This window comes from Sinohyriopsis cumingii, chromosome 3, assembly GCF_028554795.1.
Source record: "Sinohyriopsis cumingii isolate HCF-2022 chromosome 3, ASM2855479v2, whole genome shotgun sequence".
In the NCBI taxonomy this organism is placed as follows: Eukaryota; Metazoa; Mollusca; class Bivalvia; order Unionida; family Unionidae; genus Sinohyriopsis; species Sinohyriopsis cumingii.
The window spans coordinates 57825558-57849433 of NC_142963.1; the positions used below are offsets into that span (position 1 = coordinate 57825558).

The 23876-nt window shown below is 37.1% G+C and overlaps 1 pseudogene; it reads right to left on the bottom strand.

The window, feature by feature from the left end:
• Positions 1 to 11162: 11162 nt before the first annotated feature.
• On the bottom strand, positions 11163 to 21860 carry LOC149802909 (uncharacterized; annotated as a pseudogene).
• Positions 21861 to 23876: the final 2016 nt, after the last annotated feature.

Here is a 23876-nt window from a genome sequence, read left to right on the forward strand (position 1 = left end):
ACTTGCATCCGATATGTGATTGGGCTGTATAATTTCTTCGTTTATAAAAACCATCGTTGTAATCTCAAAGATTGATTACAAGAATAATGCTTTGAGCTTTTGCTAACAACGCATCACTGGTTGGCGATTAATTCCAGTTGCATTTCGAAGAGTTATCATAGCATTTCTTACATTTGCTTCTGCATCATCAACTGATCGCGCTTTTCCATACTGACCATGAAGCCTCGCTAAAACATTGTTTATGTTAGCGCGAGTCCCCGCACCATTAAAACCAGCATTTGGTGATTCACCGCTTGGAATCAGATCCAGATCAACAGTATTTCCTAGCGATGTATTATTGATCAACATCATATTAGTCATAATAGACCTCGAAAAATCATCGCTGAAAGACACGATGTTAAGAAGAGTACTTGCTATCGGCAAAGGCATGGAAATATCTTCTACTGTTTGATTGGCGACTAGATATATGTCGCTTTTGAACAAGCTCCAACCGTTGCTGACTAAGGTAATATTTGCACCAGCACCTATATCGCCATCTGCGGCTGTTCTTATACTACCTCGTACTTGAAGTACGGCTTTGGCAGCAGCAACAACACATCTTCGTCTCTCGTATTGAATAATCTGATACCGGCCTTGTTAGGCTCCTTCGAGTTTTCGTCGAGTTATTCAATATACTCGAACTCCGTTGCAGAGTCGTCTACAGTTATCTCGTCGGCAAGATTAAGATAATTTTAATTGAGATTTTTGTTGTAATTGTCAGGCAAAATCATGATCATTTTACAATCACCTAAAACGCAGAAGTATCTTGTTTTGTTCAAGCCCGTCTTATTTGCTTTCTAATAATATTTTCTCCGGCCGGAGACAAGAATTATTTTTGTTACTATCGCATGTGCTGTTTCCGATGATGGTGCTATTTCAGAAATAACATGTTATATATCCGAATCACTTGACTTTCCATCTTTAATTTTATCAGCGATCGTTTGTCCGACATCTGTTCCTGCTGCAGATGAAGATCCTGTTGCAAATGATTTTTACGCGTCTAATGCGATAGGTGCTTCTTCGTGAGCTATCCCATGTATATTTTCGATTATCTTTGAAAGATATTTCCCAAAACACCACTTACTATTTTTTTCTGTCATAAATTTTTCGTTGTTTCATCTTGTTATACAAAATGTCTGCTAAAAATTGACTTTGTTCAGCTGCTAACGCCAGATGAAGATAGCAAGTAATCATATCATTGTTAAGATCAATCTGAGGGTCTGAATGATCGGAAAACGTCATCGTGATAGATGATATTTGATTTTCGACACTAATAGGATAGTATATTATCACTCTCGAATTTACTTGCATTAATGAACCAGGTGGAACATCAGGTCTAAACGAATAAATTGTTTGTCATTGGCTACCTCATGCTATGTATGACCCAGTTGCAATCGAACAGTTAATCAATATTGTGTTTACATTTGTAATGTTACCAAAGTGACTAGGTGTCATACGGTACTGTCGCAGATGTTGATCTGGTTTGCGAATCTGATCCGTATTGTTGTTCATTAAATCTAAACAATGATTCTGTTGTATACTGGTCGCCAAGATCAATAATGTGTTGTAGTTCGAAATAATCTCGAAATTTTCAGATGATATACCACTGCTGTCAGCAGTTATAAGATATATTATTGAATTGTTGATATATGTTACGTTGTAGGCGCTTTGTGGTATCTTAATATATTTCCACTCGATGACGCCATTGGTTTTAATGCCGAATGTAAAATCATCTTTAATCCATAACCTGATGTTTCTTCCACAGTATCATATTCATAATCTGTTATGAATTGTTTATCATATTCTGTACTCTGCCACTCGTCTTTTTTCATTTTATTTAACTCATCATCTTCTTTTTCTTTCACCATTGTCTAAAATATTTTGCAGCTGTAAAACCTTTTTCTTATCAGAAAAATCTATCAATCACTTCGAGATATATCTTAGCAATAACACCTTGTCGGAATATTGTATCTTTAAAAAAATCTGCACCATCAATATCCGTTGCAGAATCCAAACCATTCTATCCTCATCTGCTTATTCCATTACATTATTCAATTTTTTTAAAGATTCTTTTTCATCTTTAGTCCATGATCTTATTTTTCGTGTATTTTTAAATATAACATCCTACTGTAATGTTCAAAGGCAAAATATTCCAAATAATCAATTTTTCTGTAAATAGTATTTTTATATATTTCTGTTACTTTTCTTGTTTACTTCCTCAAGGATCTTTTGTTGTTTTTTTTTCGTTGTTCTCTAATCTGCTTGTTAATTAACACAACTTTTTTTCATTTTTTTTGTTGTTGTAAAATCTCAGCTTGTCGTGGATCAGGATTACCAATTCGCTAGACAATATCCTCAACAATTTTCTTTTGTAGTAGTAGTCATCGAGTAGTCATCACAAACCTAGTTCTTTTAGTTTTTCTAGATCTTCCGGTGATGCTTTATCAACAACGGGTTGTTTGCCAATTACAGATTCAGTGAACGGCTTAAAGCATCTTGCAGTTTCTTCTGCGGTTTGTTGTTGCCTAGCACGTTCTTGTTCAACTTTTTTCTTAAACAAAGTTCTTGTAGCAACATGTTTCTTAAGATGATTTATCCGCACCTTGTTTATTTTTTTTTATTAACACATATTAATTTTATACTTCTTTACAATTTAAGAACTTATCGATTCCACATCGAAATATATGCTAAGTGTCTCTGGCAAGTTTATTAAATAAGGAAAACCTGTGATTCCCATAAGCGGCCTCTTGATACATCTCAACAAATTTGTGTCTGGAAACATCACCGCATTGTTTTCTTACTATCTTTTGCACGTCAATATTGTCCAGTCTGATAAACAGTATAAAACAACTCGTATTTCTTCTGATAAAATGATCAACGTTACAAAAACCTTGGGCAAGATAAATTGCATTGCATCTTCAGGTTCTTGACAATTAAACATAAGATTTGATCTTATGCATATTAGCATTACTCAAAGGAATATCATCAAACACGATAAGCTTATGTTCGTCCAAGTCTAGCTCGGCAAGAGGAACAAGATCTTCTGGTGTTCTTATAACAAATATATTTTAATCATCACCAAGTTCATTCTTTAGTTTTTCGTTGTACTCGTTCAGCATCTCACATTTGTCCTGATGAGAGGCAATCGTGGAGACATACACCCAATCGTAGTTGAATATGCCGTTGATCAGCAAGTTCATTAGCAAGTTTGTTTTGCCAGATCCAGTTCGTCCGACTATAAGGTAATGATAATCAGATAGCTCGTATTTGTGTTTATTTTTTTATTACTGGCTATGTATCAAAGTTTATTATGCTCATCATATAGCATGTGCAAAAAATTTTGACATCAGCAGTTACAGTAACATGTGCTACTACAAAACATTTGGTACGTATAAACGGTTCATCCGGTGAAACAACTGTAACAACAACAGATGTTGATCTAAAAAATTGTCTAAAGAAATCAGGTGACATAATGACCTGAAACCTTATTATGTCAGGACAACGAGTGTTATATCTAGAAACAACGTATACTCCTGTCAACGTCAATAACACACAAGCTGTTAGTTATAACTAACCACAGCTGTATCTGGAAAACATTGCCTTGTTGGCGGCATAATGACCGGCAACATCAACAGGAGTAATAATAAGATAACAAATATCAGCACATCATATCCGTTAAACAAAGCTAATATCACACAAGCGGTAAGTTATAATCAGCTGACCACAGCAGTATCTGATAAACTTCCACTCGCAGGTGGAATAATGATCGGTGACATAAATATGACAGGTAAACAAATGATAAACCCGAAAATAACTTATCCTCCATGTGATCAAAATCTTTATCAGGCGGTAAGTATCAACCAACTAAATAAGATGGCAAATATAAAAATAAATAAATCTGGTAATTTTTTACCGGGTACTATTTCATTTATCAACGATGGTAAGATAACAGGACTACCAACAGACTTTCCTCCGAACGGAGAATCAGATACAATCTTCTATGATCAGCTGAAATTATCGTTGACCGCGTACTTAAAAAAAACCTGGCTGGAGGATCAAGTACAGGCTCGGTAGACATGAGAGATAAAGTGATATACAACACACAGATCGATAACACTCCACTGACCAACGATAGCTGGGTAGCAAACGTAAAATTTATAGGACAATGTTTTTAATATAAAATCCGACGATACAATGACAGGCACGTTAGGCATGTGCGTCAACAAGATAACATCAACTGCGTTTCAAGCAACAACATCGGATCTAACAAACAAGAATTACGTCGATGATATGATAACCATTTATACCGCAATACGAATAGCAAATTCCTGAGACACAATGACAGACACGCTAAACATGGGATCAAATAATATAACATCAATAAATTATCCAGTATCTCCATTTGATCTGAATAATATATCCTACGTCGACGAGGCAGCAAATAATACACTTGCTGTTTCAGGTACATCAGCTGATGCTTTTTACGTTAAGAAAACCGGAGGTACAATCACAGGAGCCATCGACATGCTAGCAAATAAAATAACGTCAACATACATTCATGTTGCTGTGTCAGATCTTGTAAATAAACTTTGTGTTGATAGTGTTGTTGGCAACACAAAACGAGCTCGCAGTAACGTTGGTTATATTCCATGTCCTGTTAATTCGACAGATAATCGTTGGGGTTTTACAGCGACAACGTCAACACAATACCCTGTAAATAATCACACAAAAATGCTTCTTTGTTTAACAACATATGGAGAAACAAGCATTTTTAATAAAAATACAATCTGCAGCAGCTGCTGCAATTTGGAAGTTGCGGATTAAATGATGCTTTCGGCCTCATATACAACTGGAGAATAGATGGATCGACATATAATACCACATGGTCAGCTCTACAGCGCAACGGGAGTTTATAATTCAGTGAGTCAACAGTTTACTATCGATGGTGCTAACACTGTTAACAAATACATTTATTTTCGAATAAACGTTTTCAACGCAGAAAGTTCTTACCCTGGTTTGACAATGTTGCAGCTCTACGCGATTGATGGTTTAGTGTAGATGTATATTATAATGTCTATTGATCCTCCATCGATCAGAGTCGCAAAAAAGATTTACGATGTTATACTTAATCCAAAAACAGAAATATTGGTTGTAGCTAATATTGATCAACTAGACCCAGAGAGTGCAAATTAAGCACGAGCAGCAAGTATAATTGCTAAAATGAAAAGTTTAACTTTAGAATCACCTAGTTTGACAGATAACGAAGACAATTTTGTCAGAGCTCCATATATAAGAGGTCCACAGCTAAACAAAGCTATCCAAGAATTAGATAGTATAATTAAATACTGTCATCCAAACGATTGCAAGGAGCAGAGACTCGCTGTTGACAAAGACCTTGCTCGAGATTAACATAGAAAATTCAATAACTATTAATAGATCTGACCTTATAAAAGAAAATCCCATGGTGGTTAAAAAAAACAACAGAAAAAAGATTGAATTTTTAAAAAAGTCAATGATGAAATTAATGAACATGCAGAAATTTTTTAAAAATCTACTCACAAAATAATCGCAGGATAAGTGAGAGTTTTGCTAAACGCAAAATATTTTGCGAGCTATGTAAGGACTATCCTGATAAACAAATAATAAAAAACATTACCGAGGTAGCAGATTATCATGATGATGGCAATCCCCTAGCAATTGCATATATGATATTGTTAGATTCTCTAACAAACAGCGATTATAAGAAATATTCTGCTCGTCAGAGAAACTACGCATTAACAGCAGTAAACAAGCTTGAGTCGGCTATCGAGTCTTTCAGCGATGTTGAACGAGATTTATTTTAGAGCACGCTTGACGATATTACAAGTATTAGCAATGTCATGGAAATTTGGATCTGATATTAATCTCCTAGATAACGTTTCGCTCAAAGAATATGAAAAGAAGCTGCAAAATTTCTAACAGAACCAAAATATAAAAGTATCAAGGATTTTATTATCTGGTATCTAAACCTGTCAGAGGATAACATCAACCTGAATACTGCTAAAAGTGGACCTCTATCTTTCGCAACAGCACGGCTGACTGAATCAGGAAAACATTCGTCCCATCATTCTCTACTATCTCACTCTCTTCGGCGACAGATGAATCAAAGTAATCGTCTTTTTTGACATGCAGTCTGTGTCTTTGTCAGCATACAACAAAGATATATCGCTCCAATTTAGCTCACAACAAACATTTACATTGCACTTGCAAGGAGGCTCTGATCTTTGTTCATAAACAGGTGAATCACACTTACACGTGCTTTCCTCTTCAAGGTTATCCTCCAAAGGTTCAATCTCTTATATCTCCTCCGAATGAATTTCAACTACCTCCTTCTCTCCATTAAAACTACAAGCCACAGGCTTCTCGACTGTAAGGATGCAATATTATTCTGTCTGACTCGTGCTCTTTGTTCTCATGTTTCGTTTGCGCTATTACAATTGGCAATTTCCTCTCATTACCATCTTCTGGTACAATCTTCGTTTCTTTTGCGGCTTGCACTTTCTTTGTCGTTTCTCGCGCTGATTTCTTGAACTGGGCTTGAATAAGCAACGAGTCCTGGTCAATCATGAATGTTTTCACAGAGGTGGGGTCGACATTTTGTGGTAAAGGTACACTCCGACGACTCTCGATCAAATCAAAATTCTCACCATCCTTTTCCTCGTGTCTACAGTGAATTATGGCTTTGCCAATTTCAACCATCACTTTGATATCTTCGGGGTCATAACTTTTGACCTTAAGTACTTTAGTCCATGGCTTGACCACTGGTTTCTTTTTCTCACATCGGCGAAGACCATTGCTTGCTGAAGGCCGGGAAATCGGACAGCAGAAACGGCAGTAGGTCCAAGGTCATATCGCTTAACACTGACGTCTGTAATATAGTTAAAACGGTGCAAATAAATGCCTTGGGTAGCACTGTCGTCTGCCACTGCAAGGAACTGAAACAGGACATCACTACAAACTGCCACACTACAGACATCGCAAGGATATGACTGAAAAAGTGTTAAAGCGACGTTAAAACTCAAAATCAAACATTGTAAACTGAGATTTACTGGAGACACATCTGCGAAGCACGTAAAACGAATATTTGCGCAGTAAAACCAACATTAGCGTTCATAACTCCTCAGACGCAAGACTAATATGTCTATTTTTTTAATGGAAATATTTATCTAAAAAAAAATATCATAAAATGCGATTTTTTCGCGCTTAGAATTAGGATCATGACATAATAATGATTTGTGTTATATGTAAACTAAATTGTGTTTCTTTTTTCATCGTTGTAGATTATAAGAGTATTATTTTTAAACTACACATTACTTAACTAACATCTCACCACAAGTGTTGAATAGACCGAAAGAAAATATTTGAAACATGTTTACTTTAATCTGAGTTCAAGTTTGAAATGTCCTTTGCTAAAATTTTAATCAAAGACCTGACCTTGTTTACATATTAAAATGTTATGAAAATTAACTTTTGACCCACATCCTGGTGATCTTATTCTGTCTTAGTTTTTTAAATTAAGGTTGTTTACATAAGACCTTTCATCCCAGTCGTAACATCTGTAGTAGAATCAGTCTTTCAGTGCTTTTCAATTCAAAGTTTAGAGGATTTATTTATTTAAATTCATTGGAATTACAAAGTGCTCATAGATTCTTTTCGCAATATATCAGTATCATGGGATTATTGTGAATTCATTCAAGAGTTTCTAGTTCATAACATTCTGACATCAAGATTGCTAGGACGTCACACTATTCAAAACTGCTGGCACATCAGTACATTCTATACTGGATTTGATTTGGTACACTATATGCTTTTGGACCTGTGAGATAATATTTGGAATATAATTGGGTCTTATTCACAATACCGTGATTTCCTTCTACATTTCCACTTTATACTCTAGAGAAATATCTCGGTGTGTGTGTATATACGTGTGTGTACGTTTGTGTGTGTGTTTGCGTGTGTGTGTGTGTGTGTGTGTGTGTGTGTCAGATTTCGTTTTTTAACTTAGCTTTAACAATTTATTAATGTCTAGCACTGCGGCATTATATCGCAGACATAGAGCATCATGTCCCACTAACTCAAATTATCCTGACAGCCGGTTGACTTGTCCAAACACTAACCTCTTAATGCTGAACGCCAAGCAAGTCAGCTGCTAGAACCATTTTTATAAGTCTTTGGTATCACTCGGCTGGGGTTCGAACTCGCGACCTCCCACATCAGAGGCGGACGCTCTAAGCACGAGGCCACAGGCGCTTTTACTCTAGGGAAATAAAATGCTGTTGAATTTGTTGAAACTTGTTGGTTTTCCGCTCATTTTATTATTTAGTTTAAGACCAAAGAGTCGTAATAATTGGAATATTTTACACAGTACATCGTGAAATTCACTACCACGAATTTAGAAGTTAGACAAGGCATAAAACGCATTTTGCCTGTGTGTAATCATATCATTTGTTCTGTGTGATTTCTGTCTAACAATTCTTCAATCCATGCAAGTCTGTGGAAATTTAATCAGAAATAGAGAAAAATGTGATTATTCTTCCGTCTGTGGAACTAAGTCTCGCTGAAAGTACAGACGTCACAGCCACTTAAAACTTTAGGAAACCATATCGAAAATTTTGCTACTGCAAATCTGTCATCTGGTCTATCACAATGCGCGTTGCATTCGCAGGTGTCTACGAACCCCTCTATCAATTTCTTTGAATACTTATAATCGTACTAGTCTTAGAAATGGGTCAAAAATACATCTTAAGGTGGGTATTGGCTTTGACCTTCATAAAGAGAGAGACGGAGACATATAAAGAGAGAGTAGGGTGTGTATCTGTGAACAAGAGCATCTAATGTTTGTGTGTATGTAAGAGAGAGAGAGAGAGAGTGTGTGTGTGTGTGTGTGTGTGTGTGTGTGTGTGATTTGGATTTTTAACGTAGCATTAACAATTTTTCAGACATATCGCTACGATATCTGCAGTGTGACAGTATATAGTGATGTTTAACACTCGGGCACCATGCCGCAGACATGAAGCATGATGTCCCACCCAATCACATTATCCTGACACCAGGTCGACCAGTTCTAACACTAACCTCTTAATGCTGAGCTCCAAACGAGGCAACTGTTAGTACCACTTTTGTAACTCTTTGGTATGAGTTGACCGGGGATTGAACCCACGACCTCCCGCATCCGAAGTGGACGCATTATAAACTAAGCCACCGGGGGGAGATAGACAGACAGAGATGAGCGTGTGTGTGTGGGAGAGAATGCATCTTTCGCGTTTCTCGTGTGATGTGCATGTCTTAGTAACAGAGAGAGAAATTAAATTCTCAAGAAACAAAACATTCGATGTACCGGTTTTCAAGAACCTATTTATTTTTGCGAGAAGAATTACATAATGATAATTTAGTTGGATAATATAATTAAAATTAAAAATGGCCGAATTCTCGTGCAGTGATGCTCTCTAAATAATCACTTGTTTACTGTGATCTAAGCATACAGTAGAATGCGAAATATCTTCCAATTGAAATCAACATGGTACTAATGTTTAAACAAAATTTTAAAACACATTATAAATTTTGTCCTTATTAATCTGCAAAATTAATTCTTATACGCAGGGTTCCGACAGGGATCAACGTTGTCGTTTCATGTAACGATAACAATAAATAATAAAAATGCTACATTTAGAAACAAAATGTATATATACACTGTCACATACTACATCAAATTATACAGACATTCACATTTCCACTTGCAAAAAAAAACCCAACTCATTTGAATCAAAAACATCCTTTCTCACTCTTCATATTTCGGATTCATAGGCACGCTGATTTTCAGAATCCCATTATCGTTCAGTATATTCTATCTTGGAATTGTTTCGGTACACTCTATGCTTTTGGACCTGTGAGGTAACATTTAGAACAATTTTGGGTTTAATTCACAATACTGTGAGTTCCTTCTACATTTGCACTGTTTACTCTATATAAATATCCCGTCTCTGTGTGTGTGTGATTTCGATTTTTAACTTCACTTTAACAATTTATTGATGTCTAGCACTGCGGCATTGTACCGCAGACATAGAGCATCATGTCCCACCCAGTCACATTATCCTGCCTGACACCAGGTCGACTTGTCCTAACGCTAACCTCTTGATGCTGAACGCCATGCGAGGCATCTGCTCGCACCATTTTTTATAAGTCTTTGGTATCACTCGGCCGGGGTTCGAACCCGCGACATCTCACATCCTAGGCAGACGTTCTAAGCACGAATCCAGGGGCTATTTTACTCTATGGAAATTAAATGTTGAATGTGTTGAAACCTCTTGGTTTTACGCTCTTTTTCTTACTTAGTTTAAGACCAGAGAGTCGTAACAAGTGGAATATTTTTCACAGTACATCATGAAATTGACTACCACCAATTTTGAAAATAGACCAGGCAGAAAAGGCATTTTCTTTGCGTGTGTGTAAGAATATTTTTTCTATGTTATCTGTCTCAACAAATTGTTCGATCCATGATCGCATGTGGAAATTTAATCGAAAATAGCGGAAAATGAGATTATTCATCGGTCTTTGGAACTAAGTTTCGTGGAAAGTGAAGAAGTCACAACGATCTAAAAATTTAGGAAACCATATTACAAATTTTGCTACTGCAAATCTGTCATCTGGTCCATCACAAAGCGCGTTGATATTCGCAGGTGTCTACGGATCTCTTCCTATCGATTTCTTTGAATACTTCTAATCGTACTAGTCTTAGAACTAGGTCAAAATATATCCTAATGTGGGTGTTGGCATTGACCTTCATAGAGAGACAGACAGACAGAGAGACAGACACAGAGAGAGGAGCGCATGTTTCTGTAAAAGAGAGCAGCGAATCTTTGTGGGGGGGAGTGGAAGAGAGAGAATAAGAGGTGTGTGCGTGTAAGAGAGAGAGAGAGAGAGCATTTAAACGATAAATAAATTTCCATAATAAATGTCCATACTCGTGGAATGCATCTTCTGAGTTTTTTATGCGATGTGCTTGTATTGGATAGATAGTAACAGAGACAGAAATTAAATACTCAAGAAACAAAACATTGTATGTATTTGTTTTTAACAGCGTTTTTATTTGTAAAAGAAGCATTACATAACGGTAATTCAGTTGGGTAATTTAATTAAAAATAAAAATGGCCGAATTCGCATGAAGAATTACTCTTTAAATAACCACTTTTTTTCTACTGTCATCTAAGCATACAATAGAATGTTAAATATCTTCCAATTGAAATCAACATGGTACTAACGTTTAAAATTTTATAAAAAATGAGTTTATAAATGTCGTCCTTATTAATCTGCAAAATTAATTCTTATACGCAGGGTTCCGACAAGGATCAGCGTTGTCGTTTTATGTAAAGATAATAATAAATAATGAAAATGCTCCGTTTGGAAACAAAATATATATATACACTGTCACATACTTCATGAAGTTATACAGTCATTCACATTTCCACTTGCAAGAAAACAGCTCATTTGAATCAAAAACATCATTTCTCGTTCTTTCTATTTCGGATTGATAGGCACGCTGATTTTCAGAATCCCATTATCATTCATAGTTGCCTTCGTGCATGCTATCGCAGAACCCTCAGGGACGGTGTAGCGCCTGAACACCTCCTGATAACAGGTGAACCCCTTGTCACAGGACTCTTGTTTAGCACATACCTCCAGCTGGTCGCCCATGTAGCGGATAGATACCGTATCGGGGTTATAATCTTTCAGGCTGACTGAAATTAGGAAAACGTTGGTACCATCCTTCTCTACTATCTCACTCTTTTCGGTGAAAGATGAATCCCGCTCATAGTCTTTCATTAAGGTGTAGTCTCTGTCTTTATCAGTATGCAACAAAGGTATAACACCCCAATTTTGCTCACAACAAACGTTTCCATTGCACTTGCAAGGTGACTCTGATCTTTGTTCACAAGCAGGTGAATCGCACTTACATGTGCTTTACTCTTCACGGTTATCCTCCACAGTGGGTGTGGGTACATTTCCACCCTCCTCCCTTACAATCTCTCGAGTTTCCTCCGCACCAGTTTCAACTACTTCCTTCTCTCCATTATGCCTACAAGCCACAGGCTTCTCGGCTGTAAGAATGCAGGATTCTTCTTTCTGATTCTCTTGTTCCTTGTTCTCACCTTTCGTTTGCTCTATTACAATTGGCAATTTCCTCTCAGTCCCATTTTCTGGTACAGTCTTCGTTTCTTTTGCGGCTTGCACTTTCTTTGTCGTTCCCTGCGCTGATTTCTTGAACTGGGCTTGAATAAGCAATGAGTCCTCGTCAATCATGAATGTTTTCAAAGAGGCGGGGTCGACATTTTCTGGTAACGTACACTCCGACGACTCTCGATCAAATCAAAATTCTCACCATCCTTTTCTTCGTGTCTGCAGTGAATAGTGGCTTTGCCATTTTCAACCATCACTTTGATATCTTCGGGGTCATACCCTTTGACCTTAAGTACTTTCGTCCATGGCTTGACCACTGGTTTCTTCTCTTTCTCACATCGGCGAAGACCATTGCTGAAGGCCGGGAAATCGGACAGCAGAAACGGCAGTAGGTCCAAGGTCATATCGCTTAACACTGACGGTCTGTAATATAGTTCAGACGGTGCAAATACATGCCTTGGATAGCACTGTCGTCTGCCACTGCAAGGAACTGAAACTGGCACAAAGTAATTTGTCATTGCTTCAAATTATTTATGACAAATATTCTCGATTAATAAATGGGCTGTGTATCTCCCTTTATATATTTTCTTGGAGTTTACACGTGTTGTATTTCAGGCTTGTTATCCTGTCTTCTCTCGTTCATGCTATCCCGTTTGTTGGTATAGGTATATATACCAATAAAAAGAAATTCTCGACCTTTCGAGACACTGGGAGAAAGCACGTGGCGAGAAGGGAAATAAACAACGCCTGAACTTTGTACGCATGCGTGATGCCTATAATTAGTGCAGGTTGAAACTCCCGCTGTTTATAAATAGAAACGTGTTGTTGTCGTATCAGCTAGAATGTGGTAGAATGGTCGAGAATATTACTCGCTGTTTTCATCAAATAAATTACTTTTCAAGGTGCTTGTGACTATTATTTGAAAGAAATTGTGTGTTACTACTCAAATTGACTTGGTATAAAATATTTCGCTGAATCATTGACAGTGTCAATGACTGAGCGTACTCTCTAGATTGGACGTTTAGGGAATTCTGGTGAGATGGGGGTGGAGGTGGAATGACACCACGAATTTTTGTTTTCCATGCATGCCGTGCAACGATATGTATAAATATCTAACATCACCATGTGCGAATAATAATAATAATAATAATAATAATAATAGATTGCTAACGAATGTATCGGTAGGAATTATGCCATAAACAGTCATACGATTAAACATATTCTCATTTTTCTTCAGTGTTTTTCCTTTAATAGAGAAACGGACAGTTTCTCTGCCATGTTTCTCTGGAAACAATGTTTTTGAAAGGAAGGTCCCACAAAGATGCCATGATTAGTTTCTACATTTTCTTTTTAATTTAATGAGTGACAGAGGTCAGAAGTAAAATTATACTTGGTTCCTACATAATTTATCTCAGAAACGGTTGAATTATTGCACCATGAAAATAAACTCATTTGCTCCAAACTAGGTGTGAACATCAGGGCACACGAAAACACGCGCGAGCGGTTTTTCGTTGTGTCTTGTTTTCTAAGAGGAATGTTTATTTTTTGTGTGGGAAAGTAATCGATCAAAATCGATTAACCGACCATGTACCCATGTACGTGTATGTGAAGTGGCAAATTTTATGTCGATCTAACAATAATACATTAGTTGAGACCAGACAACCATTAATTGGATTTATGGAGACAAGCACGTATCATGTCGCCATACTACCGTGTACGGTAATGTCCTTTAGAGGGAGAATTCTGTCCTAATTAAACATTTGTTTATACAGCAGCCAGGCGGACAATTTAGGACAAGGAAAACTTCATTTTCATGGTAAAGTTGTCACAATTGAGAGAACGCAGAAACTCTGTTACTCAAACTACCAGGGTCAAGTTGACCCTGACTTTGGCGCCTCTGGAAAAAGGCGGCAGAGATATTTGATTCTGATTGGTTACGTTAAATGAGAGGGCGTTTTCCAACACAAAATTTCATAGGTTTTAATATCGCCCGTATCGAATTTTAATCAGTCTAAGCTTTTCCTACAAGTGGAAACCCAAAGGTTACGACTCCGGGAATTTGCAAGAAATTCTCGTTAAAAGGAACTGTTGTCCAAAAAGAGGACGATTGTCGAAAGGAACCGACGAACTAATTTACCGATTAGAGGGAGGAACGTTGAAAGCAAAGGGAGAAAATAGCTCCAGAGACGTTTGGGACGAATGAGGGATGTTATTCTGAGACCTATACGGAGAAGCATAGAGAAGAGTACAGTGAGACATATAATCCTGTGACGCAACCCTGCGACGTATTAATTTCTGAAGAAGTATTTTGAGAATATCCTGAGACGGGTGGTAGAAAGTATCATCCTGAGATCCAAGGGTCTGAACAGCGACAGAGGAAGCAAAAACAGACTGAGGACGAGCAGGTTATGGAATCGTACAAGACGTTGACTTCGATTGTTCACTCGATCCTATGATGAACTAAATCTATCAGTAAACAGATCGACTATTTTATTTAGATCTATTTACGTTTTTCTTTCTATTTCGGTGGAAGTTTAAATTTCTAAAAGCAGAGTACATTCCTGATGTAATGAATTTTCACAGTGTTTGTATGTAATTGATTAAATTGTTTGTTTACATGTATGGGGGCTCGTGTTGGTTTGTTCTATATACCTGCTCAGATCTCTATCTATTCCACCTATAAGTTTCACCACTTATATTTATATTTACTCGAACCGGGCAATAACATCGAGGGCGGTCAACCCCTAGAAAACGAAAGCCATATACGGAGGGACATTCAGTCCCCCCGTGTAACAGTGTAATATCAGTGGTTCATCATGGGGACGGTGGTCATGCCAATATCATACCATAGTTCTAATAAACATTGTTATGTGCAATAAATGATCCATCCATCTCTCTGTACCAGTAAAATGAAACAAAATTATAGTATTCTCTTTTGTTGTAAAATCGTGGCGACACGTACTGAAGTTTAAGGTTTTAACTGATGGAAAAGGTGCCAGAAATATTCACCTTTCCTAAATTTCTGTTTACGTAATATTAAGAACTGAAAAACAATCCTTCACGTGTACATTGTCAGTTTCAAGACCTGTCAGATTTGTAATTGTTAATTTCATATGTTTTGGAAATAGGCAAATAATTTCACTATCCTGTCTGCCTAATAACAAAATACAGTCAGCCTGAATGACCAGTTTGTGTTCTATGGAGTCTGTTGAAGTTATCATGAGTACAAAGTATGAAAATATAGAAAACTGTGCTTCAATATATATATCAGTCATATTTATATCAGTCTTGTATTTGAGGACGATAACGCTGGTTTCGCAGTAGCATACTGAGGACCGCTTGGTAGCCCTAAGTGATTAGAGCATCCCGGGTTCGAATCCCAGATGATACATAAAACTGACCTCTAAAAATTGTACTAACAGTTGCCTCGCTTGTCGCTCAGCATTAGGACTGGTCGGCCTGTTGTCAGGATAACGTGACTGGGAGGAACATGATACCCCAGTGCTAGACATCACTACAAACTGCCACACTGCACACATCGCAATGATATGTCTGATAAAAGTGCACAGTAAATGGAGATTAACTGGAGACACAACTGCGAAGCCCATAAAACGGATATTTGCGCAGTAAAACCGCCATTAGCGTTCTTTACTAATCAGACGCAAGACTACTATGTCCAGTAAAACTCATTTTGGAAACGTTTCTATATAAATAGTTAAAATGCGATTTTTTTTTTTGTCCATAGAATTACATTCACGACATAACAATGATTTATGTTATATGTAACTATATTGTGTTTCCTTTTCCATCGTTGTAGATTGTAAGAGTCATTTCTTTAAACAACACATTTCATAGCTAACCTCTGGACACGACTGATGAATAAACAGTAAGATAATATTTAAAACATGGTTACCTTAATCTGAGTTCAGGACGCAGGTTTACCTTTGGAAATTCCTGGTCTACCTAATGTTTGCCATTTTATTTGCTAAAATTTTAGGAAAAGACCTGACCTTGTTTACATTTTAGAATGTTAGGGAAATTAACTTTTGACACACATCTTGCTCATCTTATCGTGTTTTAGATTTTTAAATTAAGGTTGTTTACATCAGACGTATTCATTTCCATCGTAACATCTGTAGCTGAATCAGTTCTTTTCAGTTAAAACTTTAGATGATTTATTTATTTAAATTCATTGGAATTACAAAGTGCTCATTGATCCTTTTCGCACTAAAACAGTATTTTGGGATTATTGTGAATTTATTCAAGACTTTCCAGATTATAACATTGTGATACATGAAGAGTGTTAGGACGTCACAGTTTTCAAAACTGATGGCTCATCAGTATATTCTTTCTTGGAATTGTTTCGGTACATTCCATGCTTTTGGACCTGTGAGTAAACATTTAGAACAATTTTGGGTTTAATTCACAATACTGTGAGTTCCTTCTACATTTGAACTGTTTACTCTATATAAATCTCCCGTCTGTGTGTGTGTGTGTGTGTGTGTGTGTGATTTCGATTTTTAACTTCACTTTAACAATTGATTGATGTCTAGCACTGCGGCATTGTATCGCAGACATAGAGCATCATGTCCCACCCAGTCACATTATCCTGCCTGACACCAGGTCGACTTGTCCTAACGCTGACCTCTTGATGCTGAACGCCATGCGAGGCATCTGCTCGCACCATTTTTTATAATTCTTTGGTATCACTCGGCCGGGGTTCGAACCCGCGACATCTCACATCCAAGGCAGACGTTCTAAGCACGAATCCAGGAGTTATTTTACTCTATGGAAATTAAATGTTGAATGTGTTGAAACCTCTTGGTTTTACGCTCTTTTTCTTACTTAGTTTAAGACCAGAGAGACGTAACAATTGGAATATTTTTCACAGTACATCGTGAAATTCATTACCACCAATTTTGAAAATAGACCAGGCAGAAAAGGCATTTTCTTTGCGTGTGTGTAAGAATATTTTTTCTATGTTATCTGTCTCAACAAATTGTTCGATCCAGGATCGCATGTGGAAATTTAATCGAAAATAGCGGAAAATGTGATTATTCATCGGTCTTTGGAACTAAGTTTCGTGGAAAGTGAAGAAGTCACAACGATCTAAAAATTCAGGAAACCATATTACAAATTTTGCTAATCGTACTAGTCTTAGAACTGGGTCAAAATATATCCTAATGTGGGTATTGGCATTGACCTTCATAGAGAGAGGGACACACAGAGAGACAGACACAGAGAGAGGAGCGCATGTTTCTGTAAAAGAGAGCAGCGAATGTTTGTGTGGGGGGGGGGAGTGAAAGAGAGAGAATAAGAGGTGTGTGAGAGAGAGAGAGAGATAGAGAGCATTTAAACGATAAATAAATTTCCATAATAAATGTCCATACTCGTGGAATGCATCTTCTGAGTTTTTTATGCGATGTGCTTGTATTGGATAGATAGTAACAGAGACAGAAATTAAATACTCAAGAAAAAAAACATTGTATGAATTTGTTTTTAACAGCGTTTTTATTTGTAAAAGAAGCCTTACATAATGGTAATTCAGTTGGGTAATTTAATTAAAAATAAAAATGGCCGAATTCGCATGAAGAATTACTCTTTAAATAACCACTTTTTTTCTACTGTCATCTACGCATACAATAGAATGTTAAATATCTTCCAATTGAAATCAACATGGTACTAACGTTTAAAATTTTCTAAAAAAAGTTTATAAATGTCGTCCTGATTAATCTGCAAAATTAATTCTTATACGCAGGGTTCCGACAAGGATCATGATACCCCAGTGCTAGACATCACTACAAACTGCCACACTACACACATCGCAATGATATGTCTGAAAAAAGTGCACAGTAAATGGAGATTAACTGGAGACACAACTGCGAAGCCCATAAAACGGATATTTGCGCAGTAAAACCGCCATTAGCGTTCTTTACTAATCAGACGCAAGACTACTATGTCCAGTAAAACTCATTTTGGAAACGTTTCTATATAAATAGTTAAAATGCGATTTTTTTTGTCCATAGAATTACATTCACGACATAACAATGATTTATGTTATATGTAACTATATTGTGTTTCCTTTTTCATCGTTGTAGATTGTAAGAGTCGTTTCTTTAAACAACACATTTCATAGCTAACCTCTGGACACGACTGATGAATAAACAGTAAGATAATATTTAAAACATGGTTACCTTAATCTGAGTTCAGGACACAGGTTTACCTTTGGAAATTCCTGGTCTACCTAATGTTTGCCATTTTATTTGCTAAAATTTTAGCAAAGACCTGACCTTGTTTACATTTTAGAATGTTAGGGAAATTAACTTTTGACCCACATCCTGCTCATCTTATCGTGTTTTAGATTTTTAAATTAAGGTTGTTTACATCAGACGTATTCATTTCCATCGTAACATCTGTAGCTGAATCAGTTCTTTTCAGTTAAAACTTTAGATGATTTATTTATTTAAATTCATTGGAATTACAAAGTGCTCATTGATCCTTTTCGCACTAAAACAGTATTTTGGGATTATTGTGAATTTATTCAAGACTTTCCAGATTATAGCATTGTGATACATGAAGAGTGTTAGGACGTCACAGTTTTCAAAACTGATGGCTCATCAGTATATTCTTTCTTGGAATTGTTTCGGTACAATCTATGCTTTTGGACCTGTGAGTAAACGTTTACAACAATTTTGGGTTTAATTCACAATACTGTGAGTTCCTTCTACATTTGCACTGTTTACTCTATATAAATATCCCCTCTGTGTGTGTGTGTGTGTGTGTGTGTGTGTGTGTGTGTGTGATTTCGATTTTTAACTTCACTTTAACAATTGATTGATGTCTAGCACTGCGGCATTGTATCGCAGACATAGAGCATCATGTCCCACCCAGTCACATTATCCTGCCTGACACCAGGTCGACTTGTCCTAACGCTGACCTCTTGATGCTGAACGCCATGCGAGGCATCTGCTCGCACCATTTTTTATAATTCTTTGGTATCACTCGGCCGGGGTTCGAACCCGCGACATCTCACATCCAAGGCAGACGTTCTAAGCACGAATCCAGGAGTTATTTTACTCTATGGAAATTAAATGTTGAATGTGTTGAAACCTCTTGGTTTTACGCTCTTTTTCTTACTTAGTTTAAGACCAGAGAGTCGTAACAATTGGAATATTTTTAACAGTACATAGTGAAATTCATTACCACCAATTTAGAAAATAGACCAGGCAGAAAAGGCATTTTCTTTGCGTGTGTGTAAGAATATTTTTTCTATGTTATCTGTCTCAACAAATTGTTCGAGCCATGATCGCATGTGGAAATTTAATCGAAAATAGCGGAAAATGAGATTATTCATCGGTCTTTGGAACTAAGTTTCGTGGAAAGTGAAGAAGTCACAACGATCTAAAAATTTAGGAAACCATATTACAAATTTTGCTACTGCAAATCTGTCATCTGGTCCATCACAAAGCGCGTTGATGTTCGCAGGTGTCTACGGATCTCCTCTTATCGATTTCTTTGAATACTTCTAATCGTACTAGTCTTAGAACTGGGTCAAAATGTATCCTAATGTGGGTATTGGCATTGACCTTCATAGAGAGAGGGACACACAGAGAGACAGACACAGAGAGAGGAGCGCATGTTTCTGTAAAAGAGAGCAGCGAATGTTTGTGGGGGGGAGAGTGAAAGAGAGAGAATAAGAGGTGTGTGTGAGAGAGAGAGTGAGAGAGAATTTAAACGATAAATAAATTTCCATAATAAATGTCCAGACTCGTGGAATACATCTTCTGAGTTTTTTATGCGATGTGCTTGTATTGGATAGATAGTAACAGAGACAGAAATTAAATATTCAAGAAACAAAACATTGTATGTATTTGTTTTTAACAGCGTTTTTATTTGTAAAAGAAACCTTACATAATGATAATTCAGTTGGATAATTTAATTAAAAATAAAAACGGCCGAATTCGCATGAAGAATTACTCTTTTAATAACCACTTTTTATCTGCTGTGATCTAAGCATACAGTAGAATGTTAAATATCTTCCAATTGAAATCAACATGGTACTAACGTTTAAAATTTTATAAAAAATGAGTTTATAAATGTCGTCCTTATTAATCTGCAAAATTAATTCTTATACGCAGGGTTCCGACAAGGATCTGCGTTGTCGTTTTATGTAAAGAAAATAATAAATAATGAAAATGCTATGTTTGGAAACAAAATGTATATATACACTGTCACATACTTCATGAAGTTATACAGTCATTCACATTTCCACTTGCAAGAAAACAGCTCATTTGAATCAAAAACATCATTTCTCGTTCTTTCTATTTCGGATTGATAGGCACGCTGATTTTCACAATCCCATTATCGTTCATAGTTGCCTTCGTGCATGCTATCGCAGACCCCTCAGGGACGGTGTAGCGCCTGAACACCTCCTGATAACAGGTGAACCCCTTGTCACAGGACTCTTGTTTAGCACATACCTCCAGCTGGTCGCCCATGTAGCGGATAGATACCGTATCGGGGTTATAATCTTTCAGGCTGACTGAAATTAGGAAAACGTTGGTACCATCTTTCTCTACTATCTCACTCTTTTCGGTGAAAGATGAATCCCACTCATAGTCTTTCATTAAGGTGTAGTCTCTGTCTTTATCAGCATACAACAAAGGTATAACACCCCAATTTTGCTCACAACAAACGTTTCCATTGCACTTGCAAGGTGACTCTGATCTTTGTTCACAAGCAGGTGAATCGCACTTACATGTGCTTTCCTCTTCACGGTTATCCTCCACCGTGGGTGTGGGTACATTTCCACCCTCCTCCTTTACAATCTCTCGAGTTTCCTCCGCACCAGTTTCAACTACTTCCTTCTCTCCATTATACCTACAGGCCACAGGCTTCTCGGCTGTAAGGATGCAGGATTCTTCTTTCTGATTCTCTTGTTCCTTGTTCTCACCTTTCGTTTGCTCTGTTACAATTGGCAATTTCCTCTCAGTCCCATCTTCTGGTACAGTCTTCGTTTCTTTTGCGGCTTGCACTTTCTTTGTCGTTTCCTGCGCTGATTTCTTGAACTGGGCTTGAATAAGCAATGAGTCCTCGTCAATCATGAATGTTTTCACAGAGGCGGGATCGACATTTTCCGGTAACGGTACACTCCGACGACTCTCGATCAAATCAAAATTCTCACCATCCTTTTCCTCGTGTCTGCAGTGAATAGTGGCTTTGCCATTTTCAACCATCACTTTGATATCTTCGGGGTCATACCCTTTGACCTTAAGTACTTTAGTCCATGGCTTGACCACTGGTTTCTTCTCTTTCTCACATCGGCGAAGACCATTGCTGAAGGCCGGGAAATCAGACAGCAGAAACGGCAGTAGGTCCAAGGTCATATCGCTTAACACTGACGGTCTGTAATATAGTTCAGACGGTGCAAATACGTGCCTTGCATAGCACTGTCGTCTGCCACTGCAAGGAACTGAAACAGGCACAAAGTAGTTTGTCATTGCTTCAAATTATTTATGACTAATATTCTCGATTAATAAATGGGCTGTGTATCTCCCTTTATATATTTTCTTGGAGTTTACACGTGTTGTATTTCAGGCTTCTTATCCTTCTACTCTCGTTCATGCAATCCCGTTTGTTGGTATAGGTATATATACCAATAAAAAGAAATTCTCGACCTTTCGAGACACTTGGAGAAAGCACGTGGCGAGAAGGGAAATAAACAACGCCTGAACTTTGTACGCATGCGTGATGCCTATAATTAGTGCAGGTTGAAACTCCCGCTGTTTATAAATAGAAACGTGTTGTTGTCGTATCAGCTAGAATGTGGTAGAATGGTCGAGAATATTACTCGCTGTTTTCATCAAAAAAATTTCTTTTCCAGGTGTTTGTGACTATTATTTGAAACAAATTGTGGGTTACTACTCAGACTGACTTGCTATAAAATATTTCGATGAATCATTGACAGTGTCAATGACTGAGCGTACTCTCTAGATTGAACGTTTAGGGAATTCTGGTGGGATGGGGGTGGAGGTGGAATGACACCACGAATTTTTGTTTTCCATACATGCCGTGCAAGGATATGTATAAATATCTAACATCACCATGTGCGAATAATAATAATAATAATAATAATAATAAAGCAGATTGCTAACGAATGTATCGGTAGGAATTATGCCATAAACAGTCATACGATTAAACATATTCCCATTTTTCTTCAGTGTTTTTCCTTTAGTAGAGAAACGGACAGTTTCTCTGCCATGTTTCTCTGGAAGCAATGTTTTTGAAAGGAAGGTCCCACAAAGATGCCATGATTAGTTTCTGCATTTTCTTTTCAATTTAATGAGTGACAGAGATCAGAAGTAAAATTATACTTGGTTCCTACGTAATTTATCTCAGAAACGGTTGAAATATTGCACCATGAAAATAAACTCATTTGCTCCAAACTAGGTGTGAACATCGGGACACACGAAAACACGCGCCAGCGGTTTTTCGTTGTGTCTTGTTTTGCAAGAGGAATGTTTATTTTTTTTGTGTGTGGGAAAGTAATCGATCAAAATCGATTAACCGACCATGTACCCATGTACGTGTAATATCAGTGGTCCATCATGGGGACGGTGATCATGCCAATATCATACCATAGTTCTAATAAACATTGTTATGTGCAATAAATGATCCATCCATCTCTCTGTACCAGTAAAATGAAACAAAATTATAGTATTCTCTTTTGTTGTAAAAATCGTGGCGACAAGTATTGAAGTTTAAGGTTTTAACTGATGGAAAAGGTGCCAGAAATATTCACCTTTCCTAAATTTCTGTTTACATAATATTATGAACTGAAAAACAATCCCTCACGTGTACATTGTCAGTTTCAAGACCTGTCAGATTTGTAATTGTTAATTTCATATGTTTTGGAAATAGGCAAATAATTTCACTATCCTGTCTGCCTAATAACAAAATACGGTCAGCCTGAATGACCAGTTTGTGTTCTATGCAGTCTGTTGAAGTTATCATGAGTACAAAGTATGAAAATATAGAAGACTGTGCTTCAATATATGTATCTGTCTTGTATTTGAGGACGATAACGCTGGTTTCGCAGTAGCATACTGAGGACCGCTTGGTAGCCCTAAGTGATTAGAGCATCCCGGGTTCGAATCCCAGATGATACATAAAACTGACCTCTAAAAATTGTACTAACAGTTGCCTCGCTTGTCGCTCAGCATTAGGACTGGTCGGCCTGTTGTCAGGATAACGTGACTGGGAGGAACATGATACCCCAGTGCTAGACATCACTACAAACTGCCACACTACACACATCGCAATGATATGTCTGATAAAAGTGCACAGTAAATGGAGATTAACTGGAGACACAACTGCGAAGCCCATAAAACGGATATTTGCGCAGTAAAACCGCTATTAACGTTCTTTACTAATCAGACGCAAGACTACTATGTCCAGTAAAACTCATTTTGGAAACGTTTCTATATAAATAGTTAAAATGCGATTTTTTTTTGTCCATAGAATTACATTCACGACATAACAATGATTTATGTTATATGCAACTATATTGTGTTTCCTTTTTCATCGTTGTTGATTGTAAGAGTCGTTTCTTTAAACAACACATT